General features: G+C 39.8%; 1 protein-coding gene and 1 long non-coding RNA gene across 6 annotated transcripts in view; one reads left to right on the top strand and one right to left on the bottom strand.

Moving 5' to 3' along the window:
• Positions 1-23,325, bottom strand: part of SANBR (SANT and BTB domain regulator of CSR) — a 77,265-nt gene that overhangs the window by 52,226 nt on the left and 1,714 nt on the right. For 2 of the 4 annotated variants that reach the window (XM_020910157.2, XM_020910158.2), the window contains exon 1: positions 5,093-5,230. The exons of 1 other annotated variant lie outside the window; for it this stretch is intronic. The gene's annotated coding sequence lies outside the window, so the exon portion shown is untranslated. Of the gene's footprint in view, positions 1-5,092; positions 5,233-23,325 lie in introns of those variants that run through there. One more of the 4 variants, XR_002317117.2, reaches the window with a different exon arrangement.
• On the top strand, positions 5,367-14,522 carry LOC110148241 (uncharacterized). 2 transcript variants are annotated; one of them, XR_002317119.2, is made up of 3 exons: positions 5,367-5,568; positions 6,714-6,966; positions 11,346-14,522. It is a non-coding gene; the product is annotated as an uncharacterized lncRNA (long non-coding RNA). The 2 variants fall into 2 exon arrangements; XR_011492177.1 differs by having other exon boundaries at positions 10,763-14,522.

Below are 23,325 nucleotides of genomic sequence, written 5' to 3'. Positions count from 1 at the left end.
ACTGAACGACTGAACTGAACTGATCACCTAGGATCAAGCTAAGGATAATGTGAGATGTTTAAATGTTGTAATGGGGAACTGGACTGCAGAAACTCTCAGTGAAGCGTTAACAATGATTAGTACTACATCACTGTATATGTAAAACACTGATGCAGGACATCGGGTGGTAGACATAATAGATTTATCCTACATGCTTCTGCATGAACATTAGAAAGAAACAAGAAAATTACAGCTTCCTAGCAACCAGACAGGTACCTTGCAGAAGGCCCAGAATCGTGTTGCGTATGGAACCTGGAGCTAGACTGCCCAAATTTCTGTCCTGATTCTACCACTTAAGGAATTATCTGGTTCCGATTACGTATCTCTATGCCTCAGTTTTCTCATCTGTAAAACAAATAATAATAGTAGCCAGCCCATATAGTTTTGAAGATAAATGGACAGTGTTACCTGGCACTTAGTACTATGTAATGTTTATAATAGTAACACTATCATTCCAAAGAGCCTAGGATTAAACAGATTCATAAAGATAAATGTAACAGATGAAAGGAGAGACAGTGACTTTCCAATGAAGTAAGCTCTCAACAAAATGAGTGGAAAATCAGATCTAGATTCTTATCTAGTTACCATTTCCAGCAGAACAACCTATGATTTCAATGGTCTTGGCTATAGCACAGGAAAATAATACCTACCTCTGACGTTATTGTAAGGATTAGATAATACATATAACAGACTACCTGGCATACAGAAGGTGATCAATAATTATTTCTTATTTTGGCCACTTTACTGGCATAAAATTTTTCAAAAACTACTTTAAGAACTGTGAAACACTGCCTTGAGCTCAGCTGAAAATAGATTTTACAGAACTTCATTGTTTGCTACTTGTGTACCTAGGACATCATCACTTCATACCACACAACTTGAGAACTATGTTGGGGCATGGAGTATTTTATTACAATTCTGTTTGGGCCTCAATATAAAATAGTCTGAAAACAGAATACAGGGCAAGGATTTGAATGTTATTTTTTTTACTTTATTTCCAAAAAGATTACCTAAAAATTTCTAAAATATTTATTGTGATCTACAATGTGCAGGTACATGTTAGCTAATCAAAAATACAGTTCATATAAAATATTTTCAAATTTGTATGTGTATTCCATACTTGTATAAATACTCATTTATAATACATATGTTTAAGAATAATTTACATCATCTAACACTGACATTTTAGGAATCAGCAAACTAAAATGGACTGGAATGGGTGAATTTAACTCAGATGACCATTATATCTACTACTGTGGGCAGGAATCCCTTAGAAGAAATGGAGTAACCATCATAGTTAACAAAAGAGTCCGAAATGCAGTACTTTTTGGTGCAATCTCAAAAACGATAGGATGATCTCTGTCCGCTTCCACTGTAAACCATTCAATAACACAGTAATCTAAGTCTATGCCCCGACCAGTAATGCTGAAGAAGCTGAAGTTGAACGGTTCTGTGAAGACCTACAAGACCTTCTAGAACTAACACCCAAAAGAGATGCCCTTTTCTTTATAGGAGACTGGAATGCAAAAGTAGGAAGTCAAGAAACACCTGGAGTAACAGGCAAATTTGGTCTTGGAGTACTGAATGAAGCAGGGCAAAGGCTAATAGAGTTTTGCCAAGAGAACGCACTGGTCATAGCAAACACCCTCTTCCAACAACACAAGAGACAACTCTACACATGGACATTACCAGATGGTCAGTACCGAAATCAGACTGATTATATTCTTTGCAGCCAAAGATGAAGAAGTTCTATACAGTCAGCAAAAACAAGATCAGGAGCTGACTGTGGCACAGACCATGAACTCCTTATTGCAAAATCAGACTTAAATTGAAGAAAGTAGGGAAAACCACTAGACCATTCAGGTATAATCTAAATCAAATCCCTTACGATTACACAGTGGAAGTGACAAACAGAGTGCCTGAAGAACTATGGATGCAGGTTTGTGACACTGTACAGGAGGCCGGGATCAAGACCATCTCCAAGGAAAGAAATGCAAAAAGGGAAAATGGTTATCTGAGGAGGTCTTAAAAATAGCTGCAAATAGAAGAGAAACGAAAGGTAAAGGAGAAAAGGAAAGATATACCCATTTGAATGCAGAGTTCCAAAGAACAGCAGGGAGAGAGAAGGAAGCCTTCCTCAGTGATCAACGCAAAGTAGAGGAAAAAAAATAGAATGGGAAAGACTAGAGAGCTCTTCAAGAAAATCAGAGGTACTAAGGGAATATTTCATGCAAAGAAGGGCACGATAAAGGACAGAAATGGTATGGACCTAATAGAAGCAGAAGATATTAAGAAGAGGTGGCCAAAAAAAAAAAAAAAGAAGAAGAAGAGGTGGCAAGAATACATAGAAGAACTGTACAAAAAAGATCTTCACGACCCAGATAATCACGATGGTGTGATTACCAACTTAGAGCCAGACAGTCTGGAATTGGAAGTCAAGTGGGCTTTCGAAAGCATCAATACAAACAATGTTAGTAGACAGATGAATTCCAGTTGAGCTATTTCAAATCCTAAAAGATGATGCTGTGAAAGTGCTGCACTCAATATGCCAACAAATTCGGAAAACTCAGTAGTGGCCACAGGACTGGAAAAGGTCAGTTTTCATTCCAATCCCAAAGAAAGGCAATGCCAAAGAATGCTCAAACTACTGCACAATTGCACTCATCTCACACGCTAGTAAAGTAATGCTCAAAATTCTCCAAGCCAGGCTTCAGCAATATGTAAACCGTGAACTTCCAGATGTTCAAGCTGGATTTAGAAAAGGCAGAGGAAGCAGAGATCAAACTGCCAACATTCGCTGGATCATCGAAAAGCAAGAGAGTTCCAGAAAAACATCTGCTTTATTGACTATGCCAAAGCCTTTGACTGTGTGGACCACAACAAACTCTGGAAAATTCTGAAAGAGATGGGAATACCAGACCACCTGACCAGCCTCTTGAGAAATCTGTATGCAGGTCAGGAAGCTACAGTTAGAAGTGGACATAGAACAACAGACTGGTTCCAATAGGAAAAGGAGTACGCCAAGGCTGTGTATTGTCACCCTGCTTATTTAACTTATATGAGGTGTACATCATGAGAAACGCTGGGCTGGGTGAAGCACAAGCTGGAATCAAGGTTGCTGAGAGAAACATCAATAACCTCAGATATGCACATGACACCACCCTTGTGGCAAAAAGTGCAGAAGAATTAAAGAACCTCTTGATGAAAGTCAAAGAGGAGAGTGAAAAAGTTGGCTTGAGGCTCAACATTGAGAAAACTAAGACCATGGCATCCAGTCCCATCATTTCATGACAAATAGATGGGGACACAATGGAAACAGTGATAGACTTTATTGTTTTGGGCTCCAAAATCACTGCAGATGGTGACTGCAGCCATGAAATTAAAAGACACTTGCTTTTGAAAGAGAAGTTATTACCAACATAGTCAGCATATTAAAAAGCAGAGACATTACTTTGCCAACAAAGATCCATCTAGTCAAAGTTATGGTTTTTCCAGTAGTCATGTATTGATGTGAAAGCTGGACTATAAAGAAAGCTGAGTGCTGAAGAATTGATGCTTTTGAACTGTGGTGTTGGAGAAGACTCTTGAAGGTCCTTTGGATTGTAAGGAGATCAAACCAGTCCATCTTAAAGGAAATCAGTCCTGAATATTCATTGGAAGGACTGATGCTAAAGCTGAAACTCCAATACTTTGGCCACCTGATGCGAAGAACTGACTCCTTGGAAAAGACCCTGATTCTGGGAAAGACTGAAGGCAGGAGTAGGGGACGACAGAGGATGAGACAGTTGGATGGCATCACTGACTCAGTAGACATGAGTTTGAGTAAACTCTGGGAGTTGGCAATGGACAGGGAGGCCTGGTGTGCTGTATTCCATGGGGTCACAAAGAGTCGGACATGACTGAGCAACTGAACTAACTGAATTTCATCTAAATGTGAAAAACAATTTTTTTCTGTTGATATTTTCCTTACACAACTGAATCACACCAAGTAAGGGAAACTACCCAGTATTAATTCCAGTTAAACAAATGTTCAAGAAAGCATCCCTAGAGTCAGAATTCTTTCAGAGTAGCTGCAACTGTGCATCCCCCTTCTGGAAAAGAAGTACAGACTTATCAAAAACTGCCAATAAGAAAAAGTTTGAAGCTCAAATTACACTATTACTAGATTTACTTCCATTCATGATAAAATATGAAAAAGGTGCTAATGTTTAGTATGAAACATGTTATTTACCAAAAATAAAAATTGTTTACTACTCTAAATACTCTACACTTTTTAACACATCTCATGCCCTCTCCATTTCCACGATGGGAGTTTAAGTGTACTAACAAGACCAAACAGAGGGCCAAGACTGGCATATGTTTCTTCTATTTTCAAATAGAAAAAGATATGGTAGACACAGACTTTTCCCTTAGGCTGAGAAGGATAAGTGCTAGAGGCGCCAGCAGGGCAGGTCAAAGGCCTCTGGCATAACAGAGGATGGGAGACAATACTGAGTCATCACCAGGGTAAAAGCCTTGTGCCCAGGCTTTCTGACTACGACAATGGGCATTTGGCTTTCATAGTGAAGGAGAAAATAAAACCACATCAAATAAATAAAACCACATCAAAGCCCCGCAACCTTCGGCCCAGAAGCTCGCTGCACACTGCACGTCCTCCAGGTCAGCCCGGACCTTGGAGGTCTCCCGCCTCCCCTCGGGGGCAGACACTCCGGGCACTGAGCGGGTGAGGGGTGGACAAAGGCGCGGGGAAAGCAATGGGCCGAGGCAGGGGAAGATGCAGGGCAGGGACTAGGGGTGCGGCCAGGACGGCAGACGCTGTGCTCCCTCAGCTGGTTCACTGGAGGGACCGGCTTTGGGCATCTAGAGAGGGCAGAGGCGGCTGGCCGCTCGATGCACGTGGGGGCGGTTCGGGGGCACTTTCCACTAGTGAGACTCTGGCCCGGCCCTAAAGCGGAGGAGGCCGCAGAGGGGGCCGCTAGCCGCCAGCGGTAACGCCTCTCGTCGCACTTTCCGCCCCCGACCTGCCCCCGACCTCCCTCGGCTCGTCACTTACCTCTAGGCCGCAATGGCCCTCGCTTCGCCCCCGTCACCTGCAGAGCCCGGCACCACCCACGCCATGAAGCGGCCGCGACCAGACCCGCAAACCCAACCGCTGGGGTTCCAGCGCCTCGGGGCGGGGAACGCGGAGATCGACGCCGCCTGGCCAATCGCAGGCCAGCGGCGCAGCGGCGCAGCCAATGAACGACGAGCTCCTTTCGGGCTGCAGGGAGCGGGTGCTGTGAAGAGCGGCTACTCGGCCTAGCCTTTGCCGGTTTCTTCCCCGCCCACCTCGAATTCTTTCTCAGGCCTGTCGCAGTGCAGCGTCCCCACCCTCCCAGCGTCCTGTCTCTTAGCAACCAGATGCCCTCCAGAGCCAGAACTCCACTCAGAATGATCGCCTCTGAGTCCAGAAGAAAGGGAAAAATAGGGGAGAAAGAACTCATAAAAGAATGAAGTTGTTGGTGGCTTTGATATACCCGCTTAGCTCAGGTAGAATGGGCAAACTGCATGATCTGAGGATGCAAGAAATATCTTGGATGAAGCGTGGTCTTCATCAGGAGGGGTCTCTTGAAAATTGTAAATAGCTTTGGGTTACTCCTTGAGGTTTTGTACATTAATAGGTTCAGGAAGGACGTTACTTAGATGACTACTACTGGGAACCTAGTCAGATGTATAAGGCCCAATCTTGTAGGGTAAATGCTACACATATCTTTTCTCTTTAAAAATTTTTTAAATTTTAGTTGATTTACAATGTTGTTAGCTTCTGCTGTACAGTGAAACGATTTACTTTTTTCCGTGTTATTTTCCGTTATAGTTTATTACAAGATGTTGAACATAATTTCCTATGCTATGCAGTAGGACTTTGTTGTTTATCCATTCAATATACAATAGTTTGTATCTGCTAATCCCAAACTCAGTCTAGCTTTCCTCCACCCTCTTCTACCCTTGGCAACCACAAATCTGTTGTGAGACTGTTTCGTTGATAAGTTCATTTACAGTATTTTTTTCTTCAGATTCCACATATAAGTGATAGCATATAGTGTTTGTCTTTCTCTCTCCAACTTACTTCATTTAGGTTGATAATCTCTAGGTCCATCCATGTTGCTGCAAATGGCATTATTTCATTATTTTTTATGGCTAAGTAGTATTTCATCACACACACACAGAAACCACATCTTTATTTATTCATATGTTGATGGACAGGTTATTTCCATGTCTTGTCTATTGTAAATAGCACTGTTATGAACATAAAAGAAGCCATTTTGGGCCTAAGCCATTTCATAATCCAAGTCTGGCTGCAATGCTTGCCCTTAAACAAGTCTCAGTAATTAATGATCTTAAGGGAACAAAGGGAAAGCAGAAATAGAGAAAAGGTAGTCAAGCAATAGCGCAGTGGTAAAGAAATTTTAGTTCCTCCTCAAGGGATATATATAATAAAATTATATTTTTGAGTTCTGCAGGAATTAAGGCCCCCATCCAGGTGAAGGATGGAATGATGATGTTGACCCTCCTGACTTCAATCAAATAAGACTCTGTTGACTTTTGCCCCAATTTTATGCTGAATTCTCTCTGCTCAAACCCCTTCATGAATATGCATATATCCTTAGCTTAATATTTACCTATTTGCTGTTCAGGGAGACGTCGCCTTGCTAAAGATCCCATGTTCTCCTTATGGCAACCCAGTTTTCAAGTAACACTTTCACACAAACTGAAACTCAGTTATAATAGTGATGAGCCAGCTTAAACTATGAAGACAAGAACCCACACAGGACAGATTGCAGAGCAGTAACAGAAAGAACCTGGGTTTTGAAGTTTACCTTGTGAAGCAAAGCTGCCTAACAGACCCTAGACTGCCTGCCTACCTCTGGACTGTTACATGAGGAAAAGGTTTGTCTTGCTTTAGCTACTGTAGTTTGTTTATTTTTTGGTGTGTTGTCTATTTGTTACAGAAGCTTAGTGTATTCCTAGAAGATAAGGTTCCTGGAAGTAGTGCACTGCAATAACAATATTAAGATACATAGGACACTGGTGGGTAGAAACAGATTGCAGGCTGGTGACTTTTCCCAAAGGTATTTTCACCCACACTAACTTTAAAGACTGATTATCAAGCCCATGGCTCTGAGGGAAGTGGCTTAGAAAAGATTAGAATGTGAGTTTGTTGTCTGCCACTCCTTGGTTTTAGCAAGTTTTGACCAAAAGAAATGAAGTCAGTTAAGAACTAACCAATTGCAAGCAGAGATAGAAGAGAATAGAGTTCTACCACTGGGCTCCATCCATAACTGCTCCTGCTGCTGATCCACATGCTGTTGTGCTTCTCTGAGGGATCAACTTACATACTTATTAATAACGTCTGAAGTTTTTCCTCACGACTCTCCAGTCTTTTCTAAAACAATATACATTTACAGAATGACAGCTAGAGAAGATCCTTGAGAGAACTTCTTCTATCTTTTCATTTTAAGATCAAACAGAGAAAGTTTAAGTGACTTGTCCAAAGTCCAATAGCCACCTCATTAGGTTCAACAATCTTTGCCCAAGGAAGAATCATTGGCACTGTGCAGACGTTTCATCCTGAGCCCTTTTATATGGAACAGGCATATGACAGTCTCACTTAAGACTTCGATCCACTTCCTATCCTTCTCCAGTCTAAACCTTTTGTGTTCATAAGATAGCTATCCCTCTATTAGTACAGAGTAAATTGATCTAGGAGCTTCCTAGGTAGCAGAGTAGTAAAGAATCTACCTGCCAATGAAGGAGATTTAGGAGACACGGGTTCGATCCCTGGGTTGAGAAGATCCCCTGGAGTAGGGAATAGCAACCCACTCCAGTATTCTCACCTGGCAAATTCCATGGACAGAGGAGCCTGATGGGCTACAGTCCATGGGGTTCACAGTCTGATATGATTGAACATATACACATAAGTTGCTTTAACAAAGAGACCCAAAATACAGAGAGACCCAAAATACAATCACTGAAACAGGCCTCTGAAATGGCTGTTCTTACTTGACTCATTCTTACTTAAACATCCTACAGAAGGAATGAGAGACAGGGTAAAGAATGCATGCCCAGTACTGTTAAAGGCAGGATCTGGAAGTCACATGCATAACTTTCACTTCTATCCCAGTGGCTACAATGTAACCACAAAGGAGGAGACTAGAAAAGGTAGAAACCATTTGATCAGCTACATGACCAACTAAAAGGTAGGAGTTCTATTTTTGAATTACAGGAGAGTATAAACACTGGTGGCCAGTGACCAGTCTCTACCCAACAGCCTGGTTTCTAGGATTATATGATACTCAGACTTCTATCACTCACATCACTAGAATAATTTATTTTTATTTTTATTTTTTTGCTGTGCTACCCAATTTGCAGGAATCTTAATTCCCTGACCAGGGACCAAAACTGTGCCCTCTGCAGTGGAAGCACTGAGTTCTCACCACTGGATCACCAGGGAATTTTCCCTGAAATATTTTTAACTACAGTGAAATATGAACTGAAAAGGGACTTCATTAGCACTGCAAAAAACATACACATGGAAAAATGTTTATGGATAAAAGGCATAAAAAATGCAAATACCTTTCAGACTTCAGCTACCATCAAATATCACTGGAGAACAAAATTTAAAATTAAACAGGGACATCCTTGGTGGTCCAGTGGTTAAGAATCCGCCCTGCAATGCAGGCGATGTGGGCTTGATCCCTGGTCGAGGAACTAGGAACCTACATGCTGTAGGGCAACTAACCCCAAAGGCCACAACGAAGATCCCACATTTTACAGCTAAGTCCCGATGCAGCCAAATTATGTATTTTTTTAAAAGAACTACTCTTAAAAAAAAATTAAACATAGCTCTCTTTATGACAAGGCAAAGGGTTGTATAAAACAATAAAAACAAAATTAATGTGGTAAAGTGAAAGTTGTCCATAAAAGCACGTTTCCTTCATCTGCTTTAAGGTCTTAAACAAAAAGGGTGCATTGGGGGCCATATTTACTTCCCCAAAATGTCCCATATCCTAGCATAGAGCTTTTTTTTTTTTTTCAAAACTCATGAAGTAGAGGTCCCTGTTCACAATAACCACTTAGATTCATATGCCACATGCTCAGCCTGCAAGCCCTCCATCTGTGTACATATACATACATAGTCCACACATATGTGCTATGTGGGCAGCTCAGTGCTCAACATTGTAGAAATCTTGACTGCTTATTCCCGAACAGTAACTTTTCCGCTTGCCCTTCAGTATCTGTGCTAGTAACAGGTAGAGATAATTTTCCCCTCTTCTAATGGGTAAAGAATCCACCTGCCAATGCAGGAGACCTGGGTCAGGAAGATCCCCTGGAGAAGGGAATGGCTACCCACTCTAGTATTCTTGCCTGGAGAATTCCATGGACAAAGGAGCCTGCGATCAGGCTACAGCCCATGGGGTCGCAAAGAGTTGGACACGACTGAGAAACTACTACTTCCACTTTTTTTCAGAGAACATCTCTGTTCCTATAGAGCACCATTTTACCTGTTCTCCTAGCAGATCCTTAGTCCTTAAAGACAGCTCCTGAGTCAAAACTGCATTTTGATAACATTGTTATTAAGAAGTACTTATCACTTTGGGCTTCCCTTGTAGCTCAGTTGGTAAAGAATCTGCCTGCAGTGTAGGAGACCCAGGTTCGATCCCTGGGTTGGGAAGATCACCTGGAGAAGGAAATGGCAACCCACTTCAGTATCCTTGCCTGTAAAATCTCATGGACAGAGGAGCCTGGTGGTTGGGCTGCAGTCCATCAGGTCACAAAGAGTCGGGCACGACTGAGAGACTAACACTATCACCTTAGCAAGAGACCTTATTATATGCCAGGTACTTTGCTTAATGCAGAATATCCTTTGGACCTCTCAGCAACTAAATAGATATTATTTTGAACTTACTGAGCTTCAGATTGAGAAGTGCATTAAGCATTCATACTAAGAAATTAATTTTTGCTGGCTTTAAAAAAAATTGTTCTTTCACATACAAATGGAAAATGAGTAAAGGATTAAATGTTTAATCCTTAATACAATGGTTAAGAAGTGGGTTTTTCCAATCAATTTGAGTTTAGTTGCCTTATATAGGGATGAACAATTTTCAAAGAATTTCAAAGAATATTGCCATAGACTACACAAAATACATTTAACTTCACTATTAAAGAGGTATCTGATTTTTCCTTTAATTAGTCAGAAGGCCTTTAAGAATCTTCCTAAATCTTAAACTCTCCAGATGTTCTGACTGCGCTGGGTCTTCATTGCCGCTTAGGCTTTTCTCTAGTTGAAGTGATCAGGGGCTACTCTCCAGTTGCAGTGCATTGCTTCTCATTGCATCGCCTTCTCATGTGGGGGACCACGGGCTCTAGGGTAGGCCGGCTTCAGTAGTTGTGGCAGGCAGGCTCAGTAGTTGTGTCTTCTCGGCTCCAGAGCACAGGTTCAATAGTTGGAGCACACTACTGAGCTTAGTTGCTCTGCAGCATGAGAGATCTTCCTGGGTCAGGGATCAAACCGGTCCCCTATATTGGCAGGCGGATTCTTCACCACTGAGCCACCAGGAAGGCCCCTCAATGTTTATCTTAATTTAAGGACCCATCTGTAGCACATGAGAAAAATAAGATGAAATATACATGCTAGCTGGTTTATTAAGTTTACAATAGAAATTATGCTTTGTTTACTTTCCAGTATTAATATTTTTTCTTCATTCTGGTCTCTCGTGTTCCATTGGAGATATTGAGTTTCCCAGTTAACTTCAATGTAAGTTTTTATAAAGTAAAATATTAGTTTTATGAAAAAGTCTCAAAGAAAACAAAAACATAGATATAACTGATATTTCACAATGTAACATTTGAAGTAACTGTCTACAAGAGTCTGGAAATTGTAGGGGGCTTCTACTTTTGGCACTGTGGTGGGCTACACATGAGGTTTTCTTGTTTAACAAGAAAGATTCCGGCTCGGATATGCACATGAAAGCAGTACTGATCTTATATGAAGTAGGGGGGAGAGGCAAAATCAATCAAAATGGGCGGGAAACTCCAGGCAGAAGCAAGGGGTATGAGTGCCCCTGCCCAGAGAAACTTAGCTGTGAGGATTCTGAGCTTTGGGCTCAGAAGTAGAGTGAGGGTGAGGGGAAATGAACTACTCTCACTCAAGACTTTCAAGAAAGGGCTGAAATGGCCCCCAAATAATGATGCCTCTATACCAGCAGAAGCAGAAGTGAATTCTTTACAATTAAGCCCTGATCAGATTTGGCCTGCGGAATTTACAGATTAACAAGGAATGAATTCATAAAGGTTACCATAAATGTGAAGAGGCCAGATACTATGTGTGAGAGTCAGCACAAGCAACAAGCATTTTAACTTCGAAGGACTGGAGGATCTGGAGTTCTTGTCAACACTAACAGAGCATACTTGAACATGCAAATACTACATACATGAAAAATTAACCAGATTGCAGCACAAAGAGGTGAAAAATATGAAAGACAAAGACATGAAGGGTAGAATGAGGACTGAACATATGTCTAATATGAATTCTACAGAGGACAGAAGATAATTGTAAAATTTCCAGAATTGATTAAAGATGCATCCAAAGATCCACAGATCCTAAAATCAAATGTATGTTGTACAATAAATAAAATGAAGCTGCTGGCGGCAATTACAGTATCAATTCTAATTACGCCATCTAAAAAGCATATGTTATCTAAATGATTTGGAGTCTTTTGTCAGTGGTGTAGTTTCCAACTGAAGCTTAATAAAGCTGGCTTTAAACTAAGATTTCCTTAAGTATGCTAGGTTATGAATGTATTATTGGTGTTTAAAAATCAACCAAATTTAAACTACACAAAATTTAAATAATAAAGGGCATATAGTTTGATGTTTCTATGTATTTAAATCTTTATTACTGTCTATCAGTAGTATAAAGAACAAAACACTGATGAACTATAAATATCTAGGGATTGCTAGTAGTTATGAATTTAAGCCATTAATTTATCTCGAACTGATTTTGTTTACTATTAACATTACTGTTAATTTCATAACAGTCATTTATGCTCTTTTTAGAGTGAAACTTTTTGCCATTAATGAGAGTATTAGTAACAGGCAATTACTACTACAATTTATCCACTCACTCTTTCCATATAATTGAATGCCTAAATTGTCCAGGAACTGTTTTCAAGTATGGGGATGCAGGAGGATACATAATATCTGCTGCAAAGGGAAAAAAAAAAAAAAAAAAGCAGGAGGATAAGGGAATGCAGAGGGGGACAAAGGGTTGCAGGTTAAAATAGGTGACAAGGACAGGCTCACTGAGAAGACAACTTTTGGGCAATAACCAGAAAGGTACAGAGGACCATGAGGATATCCAAGAGAAAAGTGCTCCAGACACAAGAAAAACAATGTTCAAAGCTCCTATGGGAAACATGCCTGAAGTATTCAAATAACTACAAGTGTGGCCAATGTGACTCTTGGGAGGGAAGCAGAAGGCAAAGACTAGAGGGTCAGATAGCATAACACCGTGTGAACCAATATAAGGACTTTTGAGTTTTTACTGAGTCAAATATGAAGCCACTGAAGGGTTTTCAGCAGAGGAGTGTAATGATTAAGATTTTTTAAAAACAGGATCACTCTGTTTCACTCTTGACAACAGACTATAGGTCTGGTGAGGTAAAGGCAGGAGCAGAGCCAAAAGGCGATAATCTAGGCAAGCAATGATGCGGCTTAGACCAGACAGCAGGCAGTGGAGGATGGAGTACCTGAATGCAAAATCTATTTTAAAGTTAATACGAGTGGGATTTCCTGATAAATATGGGGTATTAATGAAAAAGAGAAACATAGGATTCCAAAATTTTTGGCCTAAGCAAAAAGAAAGATGGAGTTGTCATTTACTGACACAGAATGGAAGAGAAATAGGTTTTGAAAGAAAAATCAGGATTTTTAAGCATGCTAAACCTAAGATGCCTAGAAAATACCAAGTGGAGATAGTGAAGTGCAGGTAGATATATGATTTTGGAGTTCAGATAAAAGAAGAGATACAAACTCTAGAATCAAAACATATGGTATCATAAGTCAGTAGACTGGTTAAGCTCATCAGGGAAGTAAGTAAGTTTACAGTAGTGGTCCAAGGTCTAGACCCTGAGGCTATTCAATATTTAGAGGTAGGGGATATGAAGAGACATCAGCAATGAAGACTGAAAAAGAAGAGATTAGTGATAGTGCAGGGAAAGCAGAAGAGTATGGTGTCCTGGAAGCCAAGGTGGGAAAAAAAAAAAAAGATTTTCAAGCAGGAGGAAATAATCATCTGTGCCCCTGTAAGTCAGGTAGAACAAAGACACAGAACTGGTCACTGGAAGCAGTGTAATGGTCACTAGTGACCTCAACAAGAGTTTCTTTGATGGGGGTGGTGATGGTGGGAAAAACCTCTTAATGAATTGAGTTCAACACAGAACAGGGGGAGGTCGGTGGGGTGGGCAGCACTATGGACAAGTCTGTCAAGGGTACATAAAACATGATTAGAGAAAACTAGTTTGTTTTCTAGTTAAATACAAGAGATTAATTATTTACCTTATTCTCTTCTCCCTTCAAAATCTCCCCCAAAATGACAATAAAAGAATGAGAGGTATTAAATCAAGTCAAAGCATAAAAGGGAAGACAACAATGAGACTTTTAGAAGGAGTAAAAAAGCAAATGAATGTGAGGTAACTGACTTAGCAGAGGTGATTATACCTAAGACTGGGATTCTGACAGCTGTTTACACTGCAGAACTCTTGAAAGGCCCAGCATGAAAGCATTAGGCACCACAACTTGTAGCCAGGTACAGTACACAGAAACGAGGCAAATAAAAAAGGCAATGGCAATACCAGGAAAACCAGAAAGTTATATGTGAAATGAACAACAGGGAAGAAAGAAATAATATTTACACAGTCACAATAATGCAAACATTTTCAGTGACGTGACTAAAAATTAGACCACAAGGAGATCAAAAGGAGATCAAACCAGTCAATCCTAAAGGAAACCAGTCCTGAATATTCATTGGAAGGACTGACACTGAAGCTGAAGCTTCAATACTCTGGTCAGCTGATGAGAAGAACTGACTCACTGGAAAAGAACCTGATGCTGGGAAAGATTGAAGGCAGGAGGAGAAGGGGACGAGAGAGAATGTGATGGTTGGATGGCATCACCGACTTGATGGACATGAGTTTGAGCAAGCTCCAGGAGCTGGTGATGGACAGGGAAGTCTAGCGTGCTACATTCCATAGGGTCGCAAAGAGTCGGATATGACTGAGCAACTGAACAGAACTGACTAAAAATTAAAATAATATTAGGAAGAGGGGTGAGAGGAAGTATGGGATAATAGTATAAGGTAGTCAAATCCTCCATGCAGGGTGGAAAGGAGAGGGTAATAGATAACCTCTTATGTTGGTAAGTCAAAATAGCAAGGTGAGCACATTACTCACCTTGGAAGGTAAAACAATAGCATGGAGTTAAACACAATTGATTCTGGGATCTGGACTTTGGAGTGAGGCAAGGAACTGCTCTTATTTCCTTATGTGTTTTTAAAACCAGGTGATTATACTAGTTTGATGATTAAACACATAAATGAATAGATAAAATGTATACAGGAAATAAATAGTTACCTCAGACAAGTTATTTGTTCAATTAGCAAATATTCAAAATGAAAAATTAACTGGGATAAACACTCTAAGTGATATCAACATGGATGAAGAAGAGGAGCAGAGAGACAACAGGTAAAGTGTCTGGGGAAAGGAGGGAGAATGACAATGTGTCAATACTTTTGTGTTACTGTAAGACTCCAATGTTGATAACTTTAAATACTGATAGAGAAAGGTAATCATAAATATGGGTTAGATGTAACCACAATGAGAATAAAAATAGAATGTATAGCTTCCAAACCTGCAGAAGAAAATCTGATGATGCATTAAAAAGCACAACAAAAACAGAAAGCATGCTAAGTACAAAACTTATAAGGTAGCAAAAATAAATAAAATAACTGATAAAACCAAGATAATATATCAACAATTGGAGATTTTTAAATATATTTTTCTTAGAAATAGCAAAGAGACCTCCCCTAAGCAACTATAAATTCAAAATACACATTCACTTTTTACACACTGTTCAATTTACCATAATTCCCTACTCTCTGTTTTCACATAGCAGTATTTCTCTATAACAACACTGGTGCCTTTCTCCTTCCCTCTCTCTTACCAGCAGCTTCTTAGGTGAGGACTGATTTAGCTGAATGGTGAGTTTGGAAGGAGAAACCATACACATGCAGTTTTCCACTCTCTCATTGGAGCTGCCTACCTACCTAAAGTTGAAGAGCTTTCTGGTCTGTTTCCCTGACCATTCTGTAAGTTTGGTGGGTCACTCTGCCTGAGACTGGATAGAATGCTTAAATCAGGGAAATATTAGCAAATCCTATGTCATGCCCCATGAACTGGCTTTATCACAAAGTTCACTGACAACATGCCCTGCCTGTTTGCTCAAAGCCTTCAATCAGCTGTTCAGCCTCTTATTCTTAAACATAAGCAGACAACCAAAGTTCAGCAGAAACCTGAGAGAAAATCTTTATTGTGATAGAGATAAAACATAACTACACACACAGTAATACGGGGGGAAAAGACTACGTAGGAAAATAGAAACCTGAAAACAAAGTAACCTACAATTATTAATATCCTCAGATAGATCCTACAAGCTTCTAGAGAGGAAAACAAACAAGAACAAAACAGGGCACATATGAAGGAACAAGAATCAGAACAGCTTCAAGCCTTCTCAGTGATCACAATGGAAGCTGGAGACAACAGAGAAATCCCTTCAAGTTTTTAATGGAAAACAACAACCAGCTTGGAATTTTATATCATACTATTATTTAAACTGAGAGCAGAATTAAAGACAATTTTCAGACATTCAAGGACCCATACTTCATCTCCCATAGAGCCTTTCTGAGGAAGTTGCTAAATTTGCTTTACATCAAAGAGAGTAAGCCAAGAAAGACATAAGAGGAGGGTATAGAAATAGAAAGATCATAGGACTCTTCAGGAAAATAAAAACAAAATCCAGGGTAATTGTACCAGGCAAACAGAGTGGCCAGTTCAGATTTGCGCAGAATGACTCGAGACTTCAACATAATGCTTTCTTATACGGTACCATATTTTTAAAAAAATCTGACAATGCCTGGGTGAGCCTGACCTAACTTACTAGCTGTACTTGGCTTGCTGATGGTCTAGCTCTTTCCTTCTGCTCCCTGGATCTTTTAAGAACACACAAATGTTCTGCTTTGACCTACTCCTGAGTGCTGAAGGATAGCCACCAGAAGCTTAAAAATGGAAAAGCCTAAGCAGCCCAATCCCCCTGATTGTGTCATCTAGTTCTAGGTGCTGGCACATCTTTCAAAATATTGGGTTGGCCAGAAAGTTGGTTCAGGTTTTTCTGTACTATTGTATGGAAAAATCAAACGATCTTTCCCACAAACCCAGTACATAAAATGTGGATAACCCTAGGTTTCCCAGTATAAGCTCAATGACTTTCTCCAGAAAAGGCTTTTGTAAAGTATCAGAGAAAATGAAGCCAGACCATGACTCAGAGCTCGTTTTCAATTTATCTTCTTCCAAGACACCTCATCAAATAGTGGCAATTCTGCTTTCTGAACACACAGTTACATTTCTGTATAATACCCCACTTTTAGTCATCTTCTATACTCATTTATGGGCTTCCCTTGTAGCTCAGTTGGTAAAGAATCTCCTTGCAATGCAGGAGACCGGGTTTCATTCCTGGGTTGGGAAGATCTCCTGGAGAAGGAAATGGCAACCCACTCTAGTATTCTTGCCTGGAGAATCCCATGGACAGAGGAGCCTGGTGGGTTCCCAGGCCATGGAGTTGCAAGAGTCGGACACAACTTAGCAACTAAACCATCATACTCATTTATATTTGTATTTTTGAGAAATCATTTCATTAAAAAATAACATCAAGTAGCAATGCAAGAATAGCTCAGTATCAGACAATCAATGTTATTCTCTATATTACTATTACTAAAGGTGAAAAATTAAAAAAAAAAACCTGAACAAAGGCATATATAAATTATCAATAAACAGGAACTTCCTTTGAAAGAGACTAACTAGAATAAAACTCACAGCAGACATAGCACTTAATAGAGCAAGTTTAGAATCTGAAGTAGAAATTTGATAAAAATGCCTGCTACCACAGCACTGTCAAATATAGACTGGCAACCTGGCCAAAACAGTCAAAATGAAAGAAAAGTAAAAGGCCTTTCAGGAAGAAATAAAATTCATTATTTGCATTTCACAGACAACCAAAGAGAATCAATAACTTTAGAACTAAAAAGCATTCATCAAAGCTACAAACACAAGATTAACATACTTTAATTCTAAAGTAATCTGCACGAATAGCCAAAGTAATCTTGAGAAAGAAGAATGGAACTGGAGGACTCAACCCGCCTGACTTCAGGCTCCACTACAAAGCCACAGTCATCAAGACAGTATGGTACTGGCACAAAGACAGAAAAATAGATCAATGGAACAGAATAGAAAGCCCAGAGATAAATCCATGAACCTATGGACACCTTATCTTCGACAAAGGAGGCAAGGATATACAATGGAAAAAAGACAACCTCTTTAACAAGTGGTGCTGGGAAAACTGGTCAACCACTTGTAAAAGAATGAAACTAGAACACTTTCTAACACCATACACAAAAGTAAACTCAAAATGGATTAAAGATCTAAATGTAAGACCAGAAACTATAAAACTTCTAGAGGAGAACATAAGCAAAACACTTTCCGACATAAATCACAGCAGGATCCTCTATGACCCACCTCCCAGAATATTGGAAATAAAAGCAAAAATAAACAAATGGGACCTAATTAAACTTAAAAGCTTTTGCACAACAAAGGAAACTAGAAGCAAGGTGAAAAGACAGCCCTCAGAATGGGAGAAAATAATAGCAAATGAAGCAGCAGACAAAGGATTAATCTCAAAAATATACAAGCAACTCCTGCAGCTCAATGCCAGAAAAATAAATGACCCAATCAAAAAATGGGCCAAAGATCTAAACAGACATTTCTCCAAGGAAGACATACAGATGGCTAACAAACACATGAAAAGATGCTCAACATCACTCATTATCAGAGAAATGCAAATCAAAACCACAATGAGGTACCATTACACGCCAGTCAGGATGGCTGCTATCCAAAAGTCTACAAGCAATAAATGCTGGAGAGGGTGTGGAGAAAAGGGAACCCTCTTACACTGTTGGTGGGAATGCAAACTAGTACAGCCACTATGGAGAACAGTGTGGAGGTTTCTTAAAAAACTGGAAATAGAACTGCCATATGACCCAGCAATCCCACTTCTGGGCATACACACAGAGGAAACCAGATCTGAAAGAGACACGTGCACCCCAATGTTCATCACAGCACTGTTTATAATAGCCAGGACATGGAAGCAACCTAGATGCCCATCAGCAGACGAATGGATAAGGAATCTGTGGTACATATACACCATGGAATATTACTCAGCCATTAAAAAGAATTCATTTGAATCAGTTCTAATGAGATGGATGAAACTGGAGCCCATTATACAGAGCGAAGTAAGCCATGAAAGATAAAGACCAATACAGTATACTATCGCATATATATGGAATTTAGAAAGATGGTAACAATAACCCTATATGCAAAACAGAAAAAGAGACACAGATGTACAGAACAGACTTTTGGACTCTGTGGGAGAAGGCGAGGGTGGGACGTTTTGAGAGAACAGCATAGAAACATGTATATTATCAAGGGTGAAACAAATCACCAGCCCAGGTTGGATGCATGAGACAAATGCTTGGGGCTGGTGCAGTGGGAAGACCCAGAGGGATGGGGTGGGGAGGGAGGTGGGAGGTGGGGATCGGGGTGGGGAATACATGTAAATCCATGGCTGATTCATGTCAATGTATGGCAAAACCCACTATAATACTGTAAACTAATTAGCCTCCAACTAATAAAAATAAATGGAAAAAAAAATAAAGCTCAAAAAAAAAAATAATCTGCAAATTCAATCCAATTTCAATAAAAATTTTAGCAGCTTGTTTTGGGGAACTTGACTAAAAGGATAATAAAAAAAATAAAAATCGACAAAAGTTAATTCTCTCAAAGTAGAACAAAAAGATTCAGCTATTTAGACATATTACAAAGTTATATTAAGACAATGTTATACTGGGAAAGGAACTGACATCAAAAACAGAACAGAGAGCCCCAAGTTTCACATTTATGACAAATTGGTATGTAGTGAAATGGGTGAAAAATGGATTTAACAGATGGTGTTAGAAAAAACTTAAATTCTACTCTGCATGCCCAGCAGGTATTCATACTCACAAGACTCAAAAGGATATAATCTGGTACTAAGGTCACTTAGCTTGCTGGAAAGGGCACAGTACAGTAAACCTGGCATTACCTTAGGCAAGCCTCATATGCCACAGGAACCACTATGGTATAAAAATTCCTGAGGGTGGGTTCCTCGTCTCCTTGAGGAGGAACAAGCTTGGTTACCAGATGTATCTTACTCAGAGAAATTCCAAAGCCTGTGCTTTTTACAACCAAATGTATGCTGCTGGATAAACAGCTGGCATTCCTTATGTATCTTAATCCACAATTTCAAGGAAATAGTGCTAATAAAGTAAATCCAAGATAATTTTCCTCTAGAGTGAGAAAGTGGTTTTGTTAATAACCCTTTTAGTGATTAGTTGGAGAATAAGTTGAATTCATATCTCATACTATATCCAATAGTTTTGGATCCTGGAACGATGAGCCAGGCTGACATCCGCTCCTGAGATATATTATATTACATTCCTTAATTATATTCTTCGCAGCCGAAGATGGAGAAGCTCTATACAGTCAGCAAAAATAAGACCATGAGCTGACTGTGGCTCAGATCATGAACTCCTTATTGCAAAATTCATACTTAAATTGAAAAAAGTAGGGAAAACCACTAGACATTCAGGTATGACCTAAATCAAATCCCTTATGATTATACAATGGAAGTGACAAATAGATTCAAGGGATTAGATCTGATGGACAGAGTGCCTGAAGAACTATGGACGGAGGTTCATGACATTGTACAGGAAGCAGTGATCAAGACAATCCCAAGAAAAAGAAATGCAAAAAGACAAAATGGTTGTCTGAGGAGGCCTTACAAATAGCTGAGAAAAGAAGAGTATTAAAAGGCAAAGGAGAAAAGGAAAGGTATAACTATCTGAATGCAGACTTCCAAAGAATAGCAAGCAGCGATAAGAAAGTCTTCCTCAGTGATCAAGGCAAAGAAATAGAGGAAAACAATAGAAAGGGAAAGAATAGAGATCTCCTCAAGAAAATTAGAGACACCAAGGGAAAACTTCATGCAAAGATGAATACAATAAAGGACAGAAATGGTATGAACCTAACAGAAGCAGAAGATAAGAAGAGGTGGCAAGAATACACAGAAGAATTATATAAAAAAGATCTTCATAACCCAGATAACCATGATGGTTTGATCACTCACCTACAGCCAGACATCCTAGAATGAGAAGTCAAATGGGCCTTAGGAAGCATCACTATGAACAAAGCTAGTGGAGGTGATGGTATTCCAGTTGAGCCATTTCAAATCCTCTAAGATGATGCTGTGAAAGTCCTGCACTCAATATGCCAGCAAATTTGGAAAACTCAGCAGTGGCCATAGGACTGGAAAAGGTCAGTTTTCATTTCAACCCCAAAGAAAGGCAATGCCAAAGAATGCTCAAACTACGACACAACTGCACTCATCTCACACACTAGCAAAGTAATGCTCAAAATTCTCCAAGCCAGGGTTCAACAGTAAGTGAACCATGAACTCCCAGATGTTCAAGCTGGATTTAGAAAAGGCAGAGGAACCAGAGATCAAATTGCCAACATCTGCTGGATCAACAAAAAAGCAAGAGTTCCAGAAGAACATCTACTTCTGCTTTACTGATATGCCAAAGCCTTTGAGTATGTGGATCACAACAAACTGTGGAAAATTCTTCAAGAGATGGGAATACCAGACCACCTTACCTGCCTCCTGAGAAATCTGTATGCAGGTCAAGAAGCAACAGTTAGAACTGGACATGGAACAACAGATTGGTTCAAAGTTGGGAAACGAGTACGTCAAGGCTGTATATTGTCACCCTGCTTATTTAATTTATACAGAGTACATCATGCAAAATGCTGGGCTGGATGAAGCACAACTGGAATCAAGATTGCTGGGAGAAATATCAATACCCTCAGATACACAGATGACACCACCCTTATGGCAGAAAGCAAAGAACTAAAGAGCCTCTTGATGAAAGTGAAAGAGGAAAGTGGAGAGCTGGCTTAAAACTCAACATTGAGAAAACTTAAGATCATGGCATCCGGTCCCGTAACTTCATGGCAAATAGATGAGGAAACAATGAAAATAGTGACACTTTAATTTTTTTGACTCCAAAATCACTGCAGATGGTGACTGCAGCCATGAAATTAAAAGATGCCTGCTCCTTGGAAGAAAAGCTATAACCAACCTAGACAGCATATTAAAAAGCAGAGACATTACTTTGCCAACAAAAGCCCATCTAGTTAAAGATGTGGTTTTTCAAGGAGTCATGTATGAATGTGAGAGTTGGACAGTAAAGAAAGCTGAGCACCAAAGAATTGATGCTTTTGAACTGTGGTGTTGGAGAAGACTCTTGAAAGTCCCTTGGACTGCAAGGAGATCAAACTAGTCAATCCTGAAGGAAATCAGTCCTGAATATTCATTGGAAGGACTGATGCTGAGTCTCCAGTACTTTGGCCACCTGATGCAAGGAGCCAACTCATTGAAAAGGACCCTGATGCTGGGAAAGATTGAAGGCAAGAGGAGATGGGGATGACAGAGGATGCGATGATTGGTTGGCATCACCAACTTGATGGACATGAATTTGAGCAAGCTCTGGGAGTTGGTGATGGACAACCCTGGCATGCTGCAGTCCACGGGCTCACAAAGAGTTGGAAACAACTGAGTGACTGAATGGACTGACTGAATGGACAATGGACTGACTGACTGATTATATCCAAAACTAAACCCCAGTTAAATTAAATGTAAATATAAAACTATAACACTGGTAGAACAAGACCTAAAGAATCTAACAACTGGAAACAAAACTATTCCATCCATGACACCAAAGACAAGAATTAATAAATGATAAGCCCAAGTTATTTCTAACATCTGCAACTAACAAGGAAACATTACCTAGAAATATATAAAGAATCTCTTGCACTATAATCAACAAGAAAGAGAAAAATTAATAGAAAAATGGGCATATTATAAGTACAGGCCATCCACTCTCTATAAGTATAGGCAATCCATAGAACAGAAAACCAGAATGACTAGAAAGTATATGCTCAGGGCTTCCCTTGTGGCTTAGTGGTAAAGAATCCACTTGTCAACACAGGAGACATGTGTTTGATCCCTGGTCCAGGAAGATCCCACATGCCATGGGACAGCTGGGCCCACGTGCCACAACTACTGAGCCTGTGCTCTAGAGCCTGTGAGCCACAACTACCGAGTCCACATGCCACAACTACTGAAGCTTGCGTGCCTAGACCCCATGCTTCACAACATGAAAAACCAGCACGAGAAGCCGGTGCATCAAAACTAGAGAGTAGCCCCCAACTGCCACAACCAGAGAAAGTCTGCACACAGCAATGAAGACCGAGTGCAGTCATTAAAAAAAAAGTATATGTGTGGGCTTATTAGTAATCAGATAATGCAGATTAAGACAACATACAATTTCATACAGAGCAGATTATAAGAAATCAGAAAATATCAAATGCTGCTGAAGATGTAGAGGAAATGATATTCTCATGTCTTGCTGGTGTAAGTGCAAACTGTACAACTATTCATGAGAACAATCCATCATTACTAACTGAAATTAAATATGCATATACTCAAAACACCAGCCATTCTACTCTAGGACATATATATACCAAAGAAATTACAGGGCAGAGTCATAAGAAGAAATACACAAGTTTGTAGAAGTGTGAACAGCTGGAAATAACCTGAGTATCTATGACTAGAGGAAAAGATAAGCTATAGTATGTGACTATAACAGAATAATGTGTGTCAGAAGCATGTTTTATACAGTAAGAGGAATAGTTACTAAAATCCTAATGTTTATGAAAGTTAGAAGCAAAATGAGTTTTATACCATATCACTTATATAAAATTGAAA

This window comes from Odocoileus virginianus, chromosome 2 (genome assembly GCF_023699985.2).
Source record: "Odocoileus virginianus isolate 20LAN1187 ecotype Illinois chromosome 2, Ovbor_1.2, whole genome shotgun sequence".
Classification (NCBI taxonomy): Eukaryota; Metazoa; Chordata; class Mammalia; order Artiodactyla; family Cervidae; genus Odocoileus; species Odocoileus virginianus.
The sequence above is the reverse complement of the archived record's forward strand: the minus strand, read 5'-3'. Positions and strand labels throughout refer to the sequence as shown.